The sequence below is a fragment of the Rhinatrema bivittatum genome, chromosome 4, assembly GCF_901001135.1.
Source record: "Rhinatrema bivittatum chromosome 4, aRhiBiv1.1, whole genome shotgun sequence".
Lineage (NCBI taxonomy): Eukaryota > Metazoa > Chordata > Amphibia > Gymnophiona > Rhinatrematidae > Rhinatrema > Rhinatrema bivittatum.
The window spans coordinates 348,452,610-348,472,465 of NC_042618.1; the positions used below are offsets into that span (position 1 = coordinate 348,452,610).

At 43.6% G+C, this 19,856-nt stretch overlaps 1 long non-coding RNA gene across 2 annotated transcripts in view; it reads left to right on the forward strand.

The window, feature by feature from the left end:
• LOC115090954 overlaps window positions 1–6,159 on the forward strand; it is a 290,656-nt gene extending 284,497 nt beyond the window's left edge. For both annotated transcript variants that reach the window (XR_003856552.1, XR_003856553.1), the window contains one exon: window positions 5,747–6,159. This is a non-coding gene — a long non-coding RNA (uncharacterized LOC115090954). The remainder of the gene's footprint in view (window positions 1–5,746) is intronic.
• The last annotated feature ends 13,697 nt before the right edge of the window (window positions 6,160–19,856 follow it).

The following is a 19,856-nucleotide window of genomic DNA, read 5'->3' on the forward strand; positions in this document are numbered from 1 at the left end:
ATACTGAAGCACCCTTCCTCTCTCAAATATACCACACACACTCAAGCACCCTTGCCCCTCACATACATACCACACACACAAGCACCCTCTCCCTTACATACACACCACACACACACAAGTACCCGCCTGCTCTCACATACATACCACATACACATACACATACACACAAGCACCCTCCTTCTTTCACATACATACACACATGCGCGCACACACACACACACACAGAAGCACCCTCCCGATTTCAAAAACACACACACACATCGTCCCCCAGCTGAGCAGCTCCAAACATTGGCCCCATCGGCCTGGTCTCCAACGGCAACCAGAGGGTCCAATCTTCAACCCCGCTGATCTGGTCTCTGGCAGCGGCCTGTGGCTCCGGCCCCACTGGCATGGTATCTGGCAGTAGACAAAGGCTCAAGTCTTTAGTCCCACTGGCCAGGTTTCTAGCAGCATCCAGTGGCTCTAATCTTTGGCCCCACTGGCCTGGTCTCTGGCAGTGGCCAGTGGCTCCAATCTTCGGCCCCTCCAACCTGGTCTCTGGCAGTGGCCAGCGGCTCCTGTCTTCAGCCCTGGTCTCTGGCAGCGGCCAGCGGCTCAGTCTAATACAAGCTGATATTAGATACAATGGCTTTGCAGGCATGGGACCCTCTGTGACTATCACCAGCCACATGATTGGGCTTACCAGCCCACTGGGGCATGCCCAAAGACCCGATGGGCCAATCCTCCCCTGCTATTATCTGCTGATGGTCAATTCTTTGGATAAAAGAGCATCTGATCAAAGACCATTTTGTTGGCTCTTTCAGGTTTTGGGAGATGACCATTTAGAGATGGATTTTCAAAAGACTGCTGAGCATCCCACTTAGCCGGATATATTTTAGTTGGCAAAGTGAAGCTATTTTTTTGCTGCAACCAAGCCAGTGATAAAACATTAAATCTAGCCAGCTGTCATGTGGCCAGCTATTTTGGTTTTCAGAGTTAGGTGCCTAGGCTTAGCCAGCTAGTAATGAAAATTAGTGCTAGCTGGTTAAATTCTTCTCTCATCTATATATCTATTCTCTCAAACCTTTTGTTGACAAGAGAGTAGTAGCCAGAGAAACATACAACATATTAGATAGCTAGAAACCCAGAAAATATGCTTAGATTGCATCATGAAATACAGAATTTTTTGTTCATTCAAAAAGACCTCATAGAACGGCATACTAATCAATGCCCATTGGCTGATATTATGTACACCATTAGGTATAATCATAGGTCTTCTGTATGATATTTTTTCATGCTTTATGTGATAAAAGTTTTGTGTCTTATTCTATTTCATTTGTGTCATGTTCTATTTCATTGCATTTCTGAAACATGACATGTAATGACAAGAAGTTCTTGAAAAAACTAAGCTTATTAGCTTGGAAATCAGCGGAGGAACTGCCTGAACTCTTAGTCGAAGAGGCTTAGATGGTGTCAACCCGACACGGACCGCGTTTCGGCAAACAACTGCCTTCTTCAAGGGCCAATTGTATCTGTAAATGCAAATATTATGTGAGAAAAAAATAGCGCAAATTGGAAAGTAGAATTCACACTTACACACTTGGGTACTAATGTATTGGAGCCACACAAGCGCCATTTTTTAAAGAGGTAGCTAGCCAATAGAAAAATGCCACGTTTAAAATGGAACAACGGTGTCATCAGTTGCCATGGATATTAGAATTACAATACCAAATACCATTCAATAGCAGCATTAAGTCCGTTTGGTTGCATGCTATTTAAATTGAAGATCCATTGTTGTTCACGATAATTCAAAATGGTTTGTGGACTTCTTCTGGACAAACCTGATCATCCGGACGATTTTCCATTGGTCTGTACTGTGAGATATTCTTCTAAATCCACTGCAATTGCTAGGACCATCCGCAAGTACTGGCATATTTTGGCAATGCATTCGATCTTTATTGAACCACCATTGATAGCCTATAGTCGGGGCCGGAATTTGAGAGACCAACTTACGCATTCTTTTCTACGTTCTGACATTGTTTCTAATGTTGAAGAGCCATTGGGCCATTGGGCATGTGGTCGTTGCACAGTATGCTCCCAATCTTTGAATGGTCTTTCCTGGATGGATAACGCTGGCAAAAATCATGTTGCCAATTATCATTCTGATTGTTCTATATCTCATGTTATTTATATCATTGTATGTCCGTATAACAAAATCTACATTGGTAGGACTAAACGTGTCATCAGAATTAGACTTATTGAACATTGGAGTTGTTTGAACACTGAAAAGCTTTCAGCTCCTATAGTGTCACATTGTCTAGAACATCAACACTCTTTCGTGGATCTCAAGTGGCAGGTGATCTACAAAATTTATATGTCTTCCAGGGGGGGCGATCCACAAACCATTTTGAATTATCGTGAACAACAATCAATCTTCAATTTAAATAGCATGCAACCGAATGGACTTAATGCTGCTATTAAATGGTATTCGGTATTGTAATTCTAATATCCATGGCAACTGATGACACTGTTGTTCCGTTTTAAACGTGGCATTTTTCTATTGGCTAGCTACCTCTTTAAAAAATGGTGCTTGTGAGGCCCCTCCAGTAGAGAAAACAAATTACCAGTGCAGAATATGCCGCTGCTGCTCCAATACGTTAGTACCCGAGTGTGTAAGTGTGAATTCTACTTTCCAATTTGCGCTATTTTTTCTCACATAATATTTGCATTTACAGATACAATTGGCCCTTGAAGAAGGCAGTTGTTTGCCGAAACGCTGTCCGTGTTGGGCTGACACCATCTAAGCCTCTCCGACTAAGAGTTCAGGCAGTTCCTCTGCTGATTTCCAAGCTAATAAGCTACATTTTTTCAAGAACTTCTTGTCATTACATGTCATGTTTCAGAAATGCAATGAAATAGAACATGACACAAATGAATTAGAATATGACACAAAACATTTTTCACATACAGCCTGAAAAAAATATCTTACATAAGACCTATTATACCTAATGGTGTACATAATATCTTAGCCAATGGGCATTGATTAGTATGCCATTCTATGAGGTCTTTTTGAATGAATAAAAAATTCTGTATTTCACGGTGCAATCTAAGCATATTTTCTGGGTTTCTAGCTATCTAATATGTTGTAAATTAGTCCCGCGACATAACCCCATCTCCCAAAACGATCTCTTTAAGAGGTAGCTGCTCAGCAGGGGGAAACTTTCAGCCACCCTCTCCCCCAAAATCTAGCTGCCTAATTCCTTAGGGATCTAGAACATTAACAAGTGAATTTTCAAAGAAGTTATATAATTTAATGTAACATACTATTATAGCAATTTTCAAAAGCCCACTTACATGGGTAAAGTACATTTACACATGTAAAACCCAGTTTCAAGCATGTAAATGCTTTTGAAAATCAGGCCCTCTGAGTATCAGCCCCATCGAGATCAGTTTTACTATCTTTGGAGCACTTAGATTTTCATGTTATCTGCTAAATTCTAATTTTAATGGGAAATTAATCTTCCTTACTCAGCAATCAGTTACACCTCTGGATGCCCTTGAGCTCATTTTCCAGCTGTGACTTCATAATAATGGTACAGAAGTGTGCCTCACAGTTTTCAGTGCTTATTGTACTTGAATTCTAACAAAGCTATAAAGCCAGATTGAGCATCATTTGGACAGGTGGGATAAAATAAAAAAAATATATTTTTTCTGCCAATATAAATTTTTTAGTGATAAACTGAAACAAAAATACAGTACATAGCTGTTTCCTATAGCCCCCAATACATGGATTTTTTAGGTAGTCAACAGCTTTGGCAATGAAAAGGAAAACAGGAGGCAGAATTTTATCTACATCTTTTGGTATAGATTTATTTTAACGTCAATGTTTAGACTCTTATGCACCTTGTTCCAAGATTTGCATATAGTGGACTATTAAATAAAATATGGTATCTTTTCACTTCCATTTCTTTTCAAATCTTAAATATTTATTTTGTTAAACTTTTTTTGTAAAGTGTAATCTTAAACTATTCATTAAGGGGCAGGTTTTCAAAGGGTTACACGCGTAAGTTACGTGCATAGGCCCGGCGACATGCATATGCCTGGCGATGGGCGCAAGCCCCGGGACGCGCATATGTCCCTGGGCTTGAAAAAGGGGGCGGGGAATGGGCGGTGCGGTCTGGGGGTGGTCCGTGGGTGAGGCTGGAGCCTCCAAGCACAGCGGCCATTTGCTGCTGTGCCCGGGATTGCGGGCTGGCCGTCGGCCGGCGTGCGCGCGCAACTTACGCCTGCCCAGAGGCAGGTACAACTTCTAAGTTAAAGGGTAAGAGGGGGTTTTAGGAAGGGCTGGGGGGCGGCTTAGGTAGGGGAAGGGAGGAGAAGGTGGGGGGGGGGGCAGAAGGAAAGTTCCCTCCGAGGGCGCTCCAATTTCGGAGTGGCCTCGGAGGGAAAGGAGGAAGGCTGCGCGGCTCGGCATGCGCAAGTTGCACAATTGTGCACCCCTTTGCGCGCGCGCGCCAACCCTGGATTTTATAATATGCGTGCGGCTGCGTGCACATGTTGTAAAATCGGGCGTAGATTTGTGCGCACTGGGTTGCGTGCACAAATCTATGCCCGCATGTAACTTTTAATATCTGGCCCTAAGGGGCGGATTTTCAAAGGGTTATACGTGTATGTCCCGGGGCTTGAAAAAATGGGCGGGGAGTGGGTGGGCCGGGAGCCGGGCGGGGGCGGGACCGAGACCTCCAGCACAGCTGTCGGGCCGGGGGCTCGCGTGCCGGCACTCGGCCGGCGCACGCAACCTAAGCCTGCCCAGAAGCAGGCAGGGGAAGGGAAGGGAAGGAGCGGCCTCGGAGGGAACAGGGATAGCCATCGGGGCTCCCCTAGGGCTCAGTGTGCGCAAGGTGCACAAGTGTGCACCCCCTTACGCGCGCCGACCTTGGGTTTTATAATATGCGCATGGCTACGCGCGCGTGTTATAAAATCGGGCGTAGATTTGTGCTCGCCGGGTTGCGCGCACAAATCTACGCCCACACGTAGGTGTAAAAATCTGGCCCTAACAGCCTTGTTTCCTAATTGGCCAAATCAGTGATATGTGCTAATAATCCTGGGAGCTCCTTGTTAAATTTTTTTATGAACCTACTGTCTTAGCATGTGGAACAGAGCAGATGAGAAAGCCCCTTGATAACAAATTGGTAGTTTATTACTTGTGATGTGCTTTTGTTTGCAAATGACATGAAAATTTCAATGCTCTGTGATAAAAAATCTCTTCAATGCCCTGTTAAAAAAACAAAACCCTGCCACATGCACAAGACCAGTGCCCCTTAATCTCACAGCTGCCACAGAGCAACATGAATTAGCCCAGGGAGGTGATATCCTACTGGAGTCTGGGCCCTAAATATTCAGGATGGCTGAACTCTACTCTCAGACAAGAGTCTGCAGGGAATCAGAAGGGCACCTGCATATCTAACCATCACTCCTCTTTAAGGACCCTGTAGTACTGGAACAGCAATGCCTGGATGACACTGTCCATGTCCTCAAAGTAGGCGGAAAAGAGTTCTGCTTTGCAGCTAAATGAATTATCCACCTGAAAGAGGCCTTCAAAGCCCAGACTGCTTTAATGGTTAAGCCTCTGAACATCTGCAGGGTTTATTGGGCAGATTAATCACCACAATGACAAACTTCAGACAACTTATCATGGGATTACCTATCCTATCCCCTGAGTCCATTCTTAACCATTCCACTTTGTCACTCTGTCCATTCCATGCAGGAGCAGCCCTTTCAAGAGTCCATGCACCAGAGGTGTCAAGGCTGTAGAGGGCCATCAAAGCTGAAGTGGCTAGAGGCTGCCTTTTCACATCTCTTCTACTTCCACGTCTATGCCTTCATTGAGAGGCTTGCTGCTCAGTATCTGCAACTTTTTAACGCATACAATGTAACTTCCTCACCTATCCACTACAACACCTGTCCTGTGCTCAGTTGGTTCAAAGAAGGCAGAGCTGAAGGACATTCAACACAAACTATCAATATTTTATGGACAATCATTGCATTTTTCACTATCTAGTGGGATGTCCCTTTATTAGAGGGAGTTCAAACCCTGTGCCTTCAACATTGTAAAGTACAACAATGTTTAAAAAACAGGTGTAATCAGTGAACCTTTGGTTGGAAAATACATTTTTGTTGTGCAGGTAAATACAATAAAGATTTATTTTACCTACTGTGTAAATAAACGTGAAGGGGTGTATTTGCCAATTATAAAGTGTGTATGTGTGGCTGTCTTTCTTTTCTAAAGAGAAGCACGTGAAAATGGGTCATGCTGAAGTGCACATCTTTACAATTTTGGAAGATGAAAAAATCCACCAGTCATTAGGAGGGTGCAGAGGATTTTTTTATCGTTTCATTGTTTTTTGTTCAGTTTGTGGGGTTTTTCCATTTAGATTTGTCATCTATTAATTTTTTTGTGTGTACTATTGGTAGCTTGCACTAAAGGCCAACTACCAGCCTTGTCCCTGGATAATAATTCACCGAGAAACGCGAACCTTTCCCCCCAACATCTGCAGAACCACTCTCCCTGGATGCTTGCCACATCTTACCACATCCCATGGGGTCCAAAGGGGGCAGAAACAATCTCCAGTTTCCCCTGCCCCACTGGTGCTGTATTTCAGACTGGCAACAGCTGACCCGAGGCCAGGACCAATTACACTTATATAAACTTAATTCATCATTTTGAAAGAGTAACATAAACCTGCAGCCCACTTGACGAACAAAAGACATGAATCCATTGGACAGCTCTTCTTGAAATAGGACTGTTTCTTTAATGTAGTTCAAAATGCCTAAAGACATAAAGTTGTATCACACTATCATCTACTGCTAGATGCAAGTCTTATGGAAATGTAGGTCTGAAAGTTGACTGGAACACATTCTTCAGATCCCAAACAGAGTATTGGGGGCAATACACAAATGGCATCTAATGCAACTCATAAATCCAGTTAATACTGCACTGTCAATTGTGGCTCCTGTGTGTGATTCATAGTGCTGGTCAAAATCTGTGTGCTGTACTCTGCACGATAAAAGACTAAAATAGGACAGATGCAAAAATCTTGTTGTTCAACCTGGACATTTTTCAAGGCAGTAAGACTTTTATAAATAACCTTTCCCAGTAGGGGAAAAGGTTACATATGAACTAGCTATAAGTTCTTGTTGAATCCCATCTATTATGGCTGGGTTATTTTTTTTAAATCAAAAATAAAATATTTCCAGTAGCAATGGTACATAACTGACCACTTCTTCTATTTTAGGCAATGTTAAACATTTGTGATATTTACAGTTATATCATGAACATAAAAGCTTTCAGACAAGACTAGGTCCACATTCCATTTTCATTCATTTCTGTAGACAGTGTACTTATATGAGACTGGTAAGGTTAATCACCTGGAATTAACTTAAATTTCATGAGTTACAATTGACCTACTTCAACAAATCTTAGATGGAAAATCTGGTTACTGAAATATACAATGTGGTAGGGCTTCAATTGTGTTGCTTCAGGAGCATCATCACGGTCTATGGAATAATCCTTAAGATGTAAAATTTGTGGAGGTAGCATGTAACCTGTTAAATGCCTTTGTATTTCCAAACACCTCATTAACATTCATTCTCACACTCAGTCTTTTGAGTTGAAGGCTTCATATTATGGAAAAGACAAAATAGAATTTCATTTTCACAGACAAATTAAGCTCCCCTGTGGTTCAGAGGAATGGTTACAGTCTGTATTTGATCCAGATTCTTCTATCCTTAGGCCTAATCCCATAACCACATTGAGAGATCCTTGAGAGCCAGAGCTTATGGTTAATTGACATGGCTAATATGACGCAATTCATGTCTGCAGAATAAGTGTTAAAAAGTCTGATAGCAGTATAAGATGGTATTCATCAATATTATTTTTTCTTTATTATTAAGTTGTAAGAATTTAAATTGCTTGTGCATAGCAGTAATTAAGTTGTCATTAATTCTTATCCAGTAGTCCCCAAGGCAGACTTCCATTAAGGCTTGAGATACTGAGAGTGCTCAAACTAGACATCAAATTGTAGTTTTCATAAAAATTAAATGAAACATCAAGCCAAAGGCATGACAGATGTTGCTCATACATAATCAGGGCATGATAGGTTTGTTAATTCTTTAAACTTCATTTGCAGCTCCTGTCCTTGAAATTTACATTGTAATTTTTTTATTCTGTTCGCCTTTGACTCCTTCTGTCATTCTGTTGACATCAATGAAGAAGACGACAAATGCATTCAAAGCAATTCTAAGGTAATCTACTAATAAAAATTCAGCTTGGTGTTAGTTATATCAGCCCCAGCATCTTTGTTCTACATCTGTGAAGAGGTGCAGATCATCATGGTTCCCTGAGCCAGATGCTTAGACTTTAGATTGCATCTCCCAGCCCATGCCAAAAGTATAATCATATCAACTAAATGTGGTTTTATTCAAAACAGAATACAATTTTGTTAACTATTTAGAGCAGAAAGGCGGAGAGTGCAGGAAGCCAAGCGCGGTGGTGATGGTATATGCCCTCTCCCCTAGCAGCCAGAGAATGCCTCTATACTCAGCTGGGAAGGACTGAGCTCAGATAAGGATTAAAATAAAAAAGAAAGGGAAGGAGGTTTTTTGTAGGGCTTCCTCCAGTCTCCGAGTTTGGTGCGCTGTTCTTACATTTTCTCCCGCCCCCGAGGGAGGTGAAGGGACGTGGGCAGCCTGGCGAGTTGAACAGCCCATTTGGGCTAGGCCCCCACTCTTAGGCTTTTCTCTGTGTGTCGTGTGGTAGGCTCTTGCCTGTTTCAAGAGTCAGGTGAATGGTGATCCCTTGTCAGCTCCATCCTCCCTTGCAGCTTCCGGTGCCCTTGTGGAGTCTTAATCTGGTTTTGGATATCTTAGTGGACCCTATGTTTTGACTCATGCGTAACCTTTCCTTGTGGTAACTGACCTTGGAAATAGTGTTTCTTGTGGCGATTTGTTCTGCGGATCAAATTTCCAAGCTGCGGGCCTTGTCTTGCCGGGAGCCATTCCAAGCAGTCTGCCAATCACCCCACCATTTCCCCACCAGTCTTTTTCTCAGCTGCTCCAGCATAACATCCTCCCAACTAGAGCAATGACTGAGGCTTAGCATCCCCAACATAAGACTTCCTACCCAGCCCTTTGTGCTACATTCCTAATCCCCACCATCTGCACCAGTATCACCATGTCCCTAGCCTCCTGTATCTGTTTTTCTGACTGCACCCCCCCTTCTCCCAGTAGCTTCTCTGGCTCTCTCATATATAACATCGACCATAATTATAAACAAACAAACAAACAAACAAATAAATAACTCTATCTGGCTTTCACATCTATCCCCCTTCTTCACAGCACTATGTGTCTGTGTGTGTGTGTGTGTCTCTCTCTCTCTCAAACCCTTCCCCCATCCCAGTCATCATCTCTGGCCCCCAAACACACCTCTGGATCACATTCTTTCTCCCTCTCTCCCCACATCACTATTTCTGGCTCTGTTACCCTACCTCCCCCTTTCACCACCCTTAGTTCTCTGTCATCCATCATCTCCTACTTTACCATCTCAGGCTTTCTTGCACCTCTCTACTGTCTTTCCCACAGTAACCACTAGCTCTTGTGTCTCCTCCACTCCCATATACTATTTCACATAAACCCTCTTCACATATAAACCCTCTTTACACATGGTTCTCATACAATTCCTTATCCTGACCCTATCCACTTATTCTTCCCATCCTAGCCCTGATACCCTTGCACCTGCTGCAGTATACCTGGCAGCATAGACGTTGAAGGAATAAGATCTCATACAGCCAATTATCATTGCTGACTACAATGAAATGTGTAGGGAGACAACATTCAAGCCGTCCTCAACTCTTCCAGCATTCACTCCCTTTCGTCATTCCCCCTAGATGCATTCACCTCCTCTTGCATTGTCCTCTTCCCAAAGCATTAATCTCCTTTTGTATTGTTCCTCCCCCAAGCATTCACACCCTTATCTCCCCCATACTAACCACTTCTCACACTGCCCCCCAAAATATATATGCCCTATTTTCACCCCCTTTCCCTTGCTACAAATCATTCAGGCCTGACTGGAGCTCCTCCCCTCTGCTATCAGCTGGGAGCACAGTGATGTGCTAGGTCTGGGACAATGTCCTCCCCATCCCCTCTCTTCTGGCCAGCACAACCAAGAGCTAGATAGAAGATAGGATGGAGGGTGGAGAAGGATGGGAAGGGCTGGAAGAAGGCTCTTACTGGCTTTTTTTCTGCTGTCCTGTCAAGTTCAGCCTTGTCCTCGCTCCTCCCATCCATTTCTGCTGGATGCAGTCAGGAGGGGAGGGGCAGAGCAAGGAAAAACAGAGAAACACATCTGTTCCAGCCCCTCCTTCCCTGTCTCCATAGCATCAAGCAGCACTTTGAGAAGAGGAGGGGGAGGGACTGGAGCAGAATGGCTCTTCTCTACTCTGTTATGCTGTATGTGCTTCCTGCTCCAGCCTCTCTTCTCCTGTCCCCCACATTGCTGTCCAATTGACATGGGGACTGGAGGACAAGAGCCAAATTTTGCACACGAAAGGGCCACATGTTGGCCACCCCTGCTGTAGGATATACATGTTGAGATCTAGGGATGTGAATAGTTTTTTAACGATTTAAATTATCGTACTATAATTTTAAAATCGTCATTAATCGGTAAGGGACTTGATACAATAGGAATTCTCTCGATTTATTGTGAAAAATCGTTAAATTGAGTACGGGAATTATTTGGGGGGAGGGCGGGAAAACCGGCACACCAAAACAACCCCTAAACCCACCCCGACCCTTTAAAACCAATCCTTTACCCTCCCCCACCCTCCCGAACCCCCCCCAAAATGTTAAATTACCTGGTGGTCCAGTGGGGGGGGGGGGGGGGGTCCCGGCGCGATCTCCTGCTCTCGGGCCATCGGCGCCATTTTGGCTACCACTGATAAAAATGGCGCCGATAGCCCGATAAAAAAAACAAAACACCCCGACCCTTTACAAATTAACCCTTTGCTTCTCCCACCCTCCCGACCCCCCCCAAAAATCTTTTACATGTACCTGGTGGTCTAGCGGGGGGTCCGGGAGCCATCCCTTCAATCATACCCTCGGTGCCGGACTGGTTTCAAAATGGCACCGATCGCCTTTGCCCTCACTATGTCACAGGGAGGCGCGAACAAAAGTACGCCGGATTTTATAAGATACACGCGTAGCCGCGTGTATCTTATAAAATCTGGCGTCGGCGCGCGCAAGGGGGTGCACATTTGTGCAACTTGCGCGCACCGAGCCCCGCATGCGCTGCCCGTTCCCTCAGAGGCCGCTCCGAAATCGAAGCGGCCTTGGAGGGAACTTTCCTTCTACCCCCCTGCACCTTCCCCTCCCTTCCCCTACCTAACCCACCCCCCCGGCCCTATCTAACCCTTTCTCCTACCTTTGTTGGCAAAGTTACACCGACCGGAGGCTGGCGTAATTCTGCGCGCGCCAGCGGACTGCTGGCGCACCATTACCCAACCCGGGGCTGGTCCGGAGGCCTCAACCACGCCCCCAGGCCGGCACCACGCCCACGACATGCCCCCCCAAATGCCCTGAAATTCGCGCCCCCCACCCGATACGCCCCCTTTGCAAAGCCCCGGGACTTACGCGCGTCCCGGGGCTTGCGTGTGCCGCCAAGCCTATGCAAAATAGGCTTGGCGTGCGCAGGGGACTTTTAAAAGGGTTACACGCGTACCTTATGCGCGTAACCCTTTTAAAATCCGGCCCTCAGAGTCTAATTCACAGGGACAGCAACTTTCAAACCAGTGTGCGGGTGCTTTTTGGCATGCACGTGACCATTTTATAACTTGCGTGCGTATATGTGTGCATGTTATAAAATAGCCTGACCGAGTGCATATGTGCGCCCAGATTTAAGTGGGTGCGTGCCTTTGCACGTACATCCAGCTTCTACTGCATAAGTCAGGGAATTTTAAAAGGAGCGTCACGTCATTGCCAGTTTCAACCAGTTCACTCAGTTAACGGCTAGGTCCTCCAAACTCCCCTTGTTTGATAGTCTGCACTCCCCTCAGTTACCCCAGATCTTTTAAACCCCTGAGAAATGGCTCTTTCTTTTTATTTTTTAACTTACACTTCATCCCTAGCAGAAGTAAATTTACATGGAAGGGGATCTGGGCGCACCCAGGTGCAAAATGATTTATTTGCACATCTCTTGGCCATGCCCCAAATCATCCATGTACCACCCAGACCACACTCACAGCATGCTTCCTTTTGAAAACGTTTGAGGTGTATGTGCAGCAGGAGATATGTGCACATCTGGCAGCTTTTCAAATTCAATGGGCGCGCACAAGTCCGACTTGTGAGTGATTTTTGCACATGCTGGGCTTTAAAAATTCACCTCTAAGGCTTCCCTCCCATTCTGAGTTTATGGGTTTAAAAAAAACAAACTTTGAGGAACTTGTACCAAAAAAGGAATAGCCCAGTCCATCTGGCATAAGAAGTGCCATTTCTAGGTAAGGCCAATGCTTCAATGAGGACAAAGTGGCTAATCTGGGTCATTTAGAAGTATCTGGCAAATCCTAATAGGAAAGCCTATTGTATGTTGCTTACTGTTGTGTTTGTGTTTGATACTGCAGTGTGGTAACCCCAACATAAAATATTGTAGTGTTGTTAACAACAGTGCATATCTCTAATTGATATAGAATTTACTCCATTCCAAAGACCTCCACATAAGTAAAATATCATTTTTGTTTAGATCCATCAATTTCCTTCTGCTTTATACTGCCAGCTCAGTCAGAATGAGGGCTGGGATCTGGTGCCATGAGCCTTTATTCACAACTACCCTGGGATTTTTCCATTCTGTTTATATTTTCCCCCTTCTCTCCACTTCCCACCGCCTTCTCCCAACATACCTTACCGGTCATTAAAGTTATGGTCCTGGGCTAGGAGCCATGCTCTTTCCAGAGCTTTGCAATTGTAAGCCATGAATCTGTCCACTAGATGTCACACTTAAGCATTGTCCCTGACTCCTTCCCCCCCTCAAGACTGTAAATATTGCTTACACAACATCACCAACTGCAGCCAACCTGCGGAGCAGAAGACTGAAATGGGACATCAAACTGGGGACCTTCCACTTGACAAAGCATTTGTTTTGTTTTCATTTTTTGCTTTTTTGTTTGTTTTGCTTTTTGTTTTATTTGAAATGAAAAAAAAAACACATTAAAAAAATAAATGTAAACCAAAAGAAAAGAAAAGTTTTTTTTAAATGACCCTTACTGCAAACCACCCCCCCCCCCTCCCAAAAAAGTACAAACTCCACTTGGGCCTTCTCTTGATCAACCTGTTCTGGGAATGCTAGGAGAGCGGTCCCATCTTGAGGGGATTGTGTGCCCTTGGGCCTCGGCACGACCCCAGAAGACTCCAGAGCAGCACCGAGGTAGGCGAGGTGTGTCCCAGCATGGGTGAAGACTAAAGGTCTGACCCTCTACCGGATCTGCATGCTTCTGGAAGGCCAACAACGCAATGTTGGTTACTGACCTCAAACCGTTCCCAGCCCTTTCGGATCTGCCGCTAGGTATCGGCAAGAAGCAGCAGGCCGGACTGAGGATGAGGGCAGACGAAGGTCTTGTGACATAGAAGACTCTAGACGAGACGAGGAGCTTGGAAGACTCTGGGTGAGACGAGGAGCTTGGAAGACTCTGGATGAGTCGAGGAGCTTGCAAGGTTCAGACATTAGCACTGTCTCTCAGGGTGCCCTACACAGCCCACCGACATGGGCGGACCCAGTGGGCTGGTCATGGACCACCCTGTCCCACTGCATACCCTAGACAACCTAAAGAGGCTGGTCATGGACCACGTGGAGAGTGGGACAAGTGCAGGAAGGGAATCCAGCCGAGACGAAACTCCAGTGACAAGAACAGTAACCGACGAGACGGATTTACCCCAACAAGGTGTCATCTGGAGAACCGGAGGAGCTGGAGGGTCAAAAGGGCTCGGAACAAGCGAAAGAGGAACAGAACCTCGGAACATCAGGAAATGGAACATCAGGAAGTCTGGACTAGGAACCTTGGAACATGAAGACATGGAACATCAGGAAGCCACGAAGACTCAGGAATCAAGACTGGACATGGAGCTCCAACGAAGAACAAGGAACGAAGACCTGATGGAGCGCTGGAAGACAGGAACCTCCAGGGTCGAAAAACTCCGATGCAAGGCAAAGCAGGAGTGCTGGAGAAGCCCTTTTATAGGGCTAGCAGGAAGATGCCCAGGATGACATCATCAGGTGGGGCCGGGGGCATTTCCGGCCACGGGCCCTTTAAATATCATGAAGAGGCATGCACCGGTGCCTAGGAGCAGGCAGAAGCAGCAGAGACAGCTGATGGTGGCATTCCTGCTGTGAAGATGAAGAAAACTGCAGGCGGCGGCAGAGACAGCCTCTCTTCCGCTCGAGGACTCCAGCAGTGGCTCCAGCCGTGAAGAGGACGCGTCAGACGGCACAGGCTGCCTGCGCAAGGCAGGAGCCAGCTGCGGCCTCCGGGCCGCGGGGGGATGACATCAGCGGCAGGCCCCTGACTGTACGCGGAACGCAGCTTTGATATCGGCGGCCTCCGGGACGCATCGGGAACACAGCTGCTTGCAAGAAGAGGAGTGAGGGTGCTTGCGGTAAACGCCACAAGCAGAATCGCAACACAACCTCAGCCTCCCAAGATCTTCTTACCCTAAGTCATCTTTCTTAATAGGACAGGAGTGAATCCCAGTCGTTCCTGCCCTGCCATTGTAAATGGTGCTGGAAGACTGAGGCTGGCACTATTATCAATTTCTTTTATATAAGAAAATGTCGCCATCCTGAGAGCAGGTGCAGGTCTGTGTACCTACTTTTCATGACTCAATTTTAAAGGGAACTTTTTCCCATTGAAAATTAAAGTTTCCTGGTAAAAAAGTAAGGAAAGTTGGGTTCTTCCTGTCCTGTCTGGATGTGACTTTTGGTATATGTTGTTTGCCCCATTGTCTTTCAGTTGCAGTCAGTAGCTAGCCTATCCTGTACCTGTTTATGAAATTTGAAAAGTATTGCAAAAGATGAACATTTTCATTTGACAAAATATTTTAAGACTGAGCAGATAGGATATAAAGGCCTTGATGGATGCTGCTAAGACTATCCACTTGAAAGAGAGCTTCATAATAGGTTTGAAAAAATTCCTAACTGCTTTTATTTTTGAAAAAACATTTTCTTACATTTGCTGAAGCAGTATTTTCAGATTAGTATTGCTCAGTAACTGTCATGGTGCAAGGACTACTTCTGAGTGGACACATCACAAAATCATTCACAGCACTTATTACTATTATCAATCAAAATAGAAGAATACAATTACACTGATTTTTAATATCATAGATGAACATTAATCACTAAAATCTGAACATTAGCATTAGCTGAACTGAGAATAAAATTGCTCCCATCAAAAGTAAGATTACAACTTTTTTCATACACTTTAAGAAAGCCAAAAGTGAATTTCCAGCTTTGGTTTTTTTTGTTATCTTTTGCTATTTTATTCATGCTAAAATCTGTAAAGGTCTGCCATAATGCTATTAAGTTGAAGGTGATGTAAAATGCATTCCTGGCCTGTTTTACTTGCAGCTGAATCAGAACCAGGACTGGAAGCTGACACTGTGAACCTTCATTTGTAACTCTCAGTAGATATTCTTTCCCTATTTTATATCCTCCACCAACAGTAAATTACAGTGACAGTCTTCGGCCAGGAGCTATGTATGACTATGCCTTTTAGAACCCTAAAATCATGAGACCTGAATTCAACCACCAGTTTTACCCTTAAGCCATGACTATGACTCTCTGGCCTGGATTCACCATTCTATCGCAGAATGGTTAATCCAGCGAAAATGGGGAGTGGGGGGTGAAGGGGGGGGGGGGCCTGCAAAAGCCGGTAGCCTTTGCACCACCAAGGTGTTTTTGCTGCCAACTTTCGCACCCAGTAGCGCCACCGTGAAAGGTGGTGCTATTGGGCGCACTACTGGCGACGATAACGTTGCTTACCTTATTGCTGCCAGCGAAGACTCTGCCGAGTCCGCCTCCTCGCCGCCCCGACTCTGCCCCCAGCATACTATCACATGTGAAAAGGGATTTTTCGCATGCGATAGCGGCTTATCACATGCGATAAGCATTTGAAAATGACCCCCCTGTCTCTCCAAAGGCTACGAACACTATCTTCACAGCATCACCAGGTCCAACCAACCCAGGAACAGAAGTCCAAAATTGGGGATCAAATCAGGGACCTTCTAAATTGCATTTGTACAAATGTATAACACTTACCACTCAAGCTACCAGGCTGACCCTACCTAGGCCTCTTCTAATAGACTGCATATCTTACAATTCTTGAATCTTTATATAATTTCCAGAGGATTCCTAGGGATTATATTTGTGTTCATCCTCTTCATTTTATTTTATATTTTAGGTTTGTATTTGATGCAAAACTGATGGTTAATTATGTTGTCTATTTAAAAACAAAGAGTTAAAACTTAATGATGATTTAAGTTCTGTATTCTCCATCCAATAATTTAGAGAGACATAGGGAGAGCAATTACAGGTGGCTTACAGGTCTGAGGAACTTTGCACCTGTGAAACTGCAGGCTCATTTTCAAAGGGAAACTCCTTGTGTCATTTTTGCTTTGAATCTCTTGGTACATACATCATAGGTGTAAAAAATAAATTAAGCACAAAGTATGTACCAAAAGGTAAGTGCAGTGATTTCAAAATGCTAATAGCATGTGTCACGCTTTGAATAACAGCCTCAGAAAACAGAAAAAGCTAAACAAAATGACCCCCCCCCCCCATCAATGAAATAAAAAACAAACAAACTGCACCCCCCTATATACTATACTGTCCAGGAGAAACATTTCAAAGTATTCCATAATGGTCAGTAGTGACACAGTAAGTCTTGACTACAAAAGGCCTGTAAGCTATCAAATCTGGAACCAGTTCCATAAACAAAAAGATTTTCCCAAAATATATATACTTCCTGTGGGTGTCTGGCCAGTGGCTATGTTTATGTTTATTAATACTTTAATTGCAATTAATTATAAATGTAAAACAAAGCGATGTACAAATAAAATAGCAAAGCTAACAAACAGTATACAGATTAAATAAACAAAATTAGTAATAAAAACTACAAATCAAATTTAAAAAAACTCTTTTACTTTGTAGAAAATCCATGACATTTTGTGAATTCTATATCCTTTGGAGTTATTTTTAGAGAAATCTCTGACAAGCCATGAAGAGGCATAAAATATTTATTTGGCAGGATATTAAAAAATACACTACTAGAACAAACAAGTTGTGAAGACTTTTTGTCATGCCAAAACCCTCTTGCTCCATGCATTATGACCAAAGATGCCTGAAAATAGCCTATCGGGTTCTAACCATGAATTTTATATTTCATTCATAGTCTGCTGAACCACATGGATCAACTTTAGAATAAAATTCTTGTTCTCCCGGGTTTTTATAGCTATATGGATATGGTGCCTTATACTTTTTTTTGTTATTATTATTTATTTGATTTGATTTATTGCCATTTCTTACTACAGTAAATCTAGGCAATTTACAATAAAACAATTTGTGAAAATCAAACAACTTAATAATAGGCAATTATAAACATAATACAACAGTTTGATAATAATTATAAACATTACTGACAATAAAATAAATATAACTTAATAATAGGCAATAAAACACAACTAACCAGCATATCAACAGTAATAAAACCATAAAATAATAAGTGAAACATAAAATAAGAGTAAATCTTAACCTAAATGAAATAAAATAAACATTAAAAACAAATTTAAAGTATAAAGAAAAGTAGGAGATATAATATTAAGAAACTCTTGAAACATGTGTGCAAATAAAAAAAACCTTTGAGTGATTTTCTAAACTTTATTCATTTTCAAGCATTAATCTAAGAGGAAGAGTATTCCAAATGCTAGGCACAAGGTATGTAAAATAACTTTCTCTAGTAGTTTCCAGCCAGATCTCTTTATGTGAAGGAATGGTGAGTAATTCTTGATGAATGGAATGAAGAATTCTAATGGGACAGTAAGGTTTAATAAAGAATAGCAAGATAAAGAGGTGTGCCATATCGATAAGCTTTAAAGGCTAGACAAGCAATTTTAAAAGTAATGTGAGCAGTAATAGTTAACCAGTGAAGATCTATAAGTAGAGGTGTAACATGATCACATTTGTTTTTGCCGAAGATGACTTTAGCTGCAGTATTCTGAACCAGCTGTAGTCTGCTCTTTTGGTAAGATCATGTAAGAGAGCATTGCAATAATGGAGTTTGCTAAGGACTAAATCATGTACATAGATGTTTCATAGAGGTAGAGAAGTGAGACCCGTTTATTCTTAAAGCTCATGTACATCTTTTTATTTTGTTGATTCTTTAACAGCTATCACAACCTACAAAGACTCAGAGAGGCAGAGAGGCAGATAACGTTTTATAACAGTTAGATCATTGAAACCTGGAGAGTTGAATGATGATTCACCACCAGCAAGATTATTGACAGAACTATCCTGTGTACTAGAACCAATGGTGAAAGCAAATATGTCCAAAGAAAAATGTTGAAAGGCACAACCACTTTCAATGGTGAACACAATTTGAAAATATCTGCCTCTTTGAGTGCTGAATTTCAGGATAGCAGTAGAGATTCAAATCAGGGTGGCCTGGAGAGAAAGCATAGAAACCTTATCCACCAGACCCAACTGACTTTACAATAAGAAGTGGAACCACAGGGGCAAAAGACTGTGGTTGCTCCACTGAGGCACCGGGATTGACTGAAGGACGGGGTAAAAAGGGGTTGTTGGGAGGCAGGAAGTGTTCCTAGCAATCAGAAGGCTACTCAGGCCTCATGCAGAATTTGGCTTGTCCTAGATTTCTTCCAGTTTGTCAATATCTAGGCATCATAGTGGATAATACTTTAAAATTGTTGGCTCAGTGTGCTGCAGCAGTCAAAAAAGCAAACAGAATGTTAGGAATTATTAGGAAGGGAATGGTTAATAGAACGGAAAATGTCATAATGACTTTGTATCGCTCCATGGTGAGACCGCACCTTGAATACTGTGTATAATTCTGGTCATCGCATATCAAAAAAGATATAGTTACGATGGAGAAGGTACAGAGAAGGGTGACCAAAATGATAAAGGGGATGGAACAGCTCCCCTATGAGGAAAGGCTGAAGAGGTTAGGGTTGTTCAGCTTGGAGAAGAGACGGCTGAGGGGGGAATATGATAGAGGTCTTTAAGATCATGAGAGGTCTTGAATGAGTAGATGTGATTCGGTTATTTACACTTTCGAATAATAGAAGGACTAGGGGGCATTCCATGAAGTTAGCAAGTAGCATATTTAAGGATAGGAAAGACCTGCTCCTCTCCACCCTCTTTGAGGACAGAGGAATGGTGGTGACCCGGTGCAAGAGGATTCCAATGTTTGAACTCAGTTTTGGGGAAGAGATTTTTTATTTATTTATTTGTTTGATTTAGATTCTGCTTTTTGGCACTTCAAAGCAGATTACATTCAGGTACTGTAAGTTAGAAGATCTGGGAGGAAGGTTTGCTGCCCCCTTCCTGCCCTGAAGAAGGAATATTGAGAGAGCTATGGGGCGGCTTTTAAAAGGCCCGCGTGCGCCGGCGCGCCTAAGTCCCGGGGCTTTCGAAAAGGGGAGGGAGGGGGCCTTGTCCGGGGGCGTTCCCGAAACGATGCGGCGTTTCGGGGGCGTGCCGTGGTGTTTCGGGGGCGGGCTCGGGGGCGTGGCACTGGCCCGGGGGCATGGTCGAGGCCTCCGGA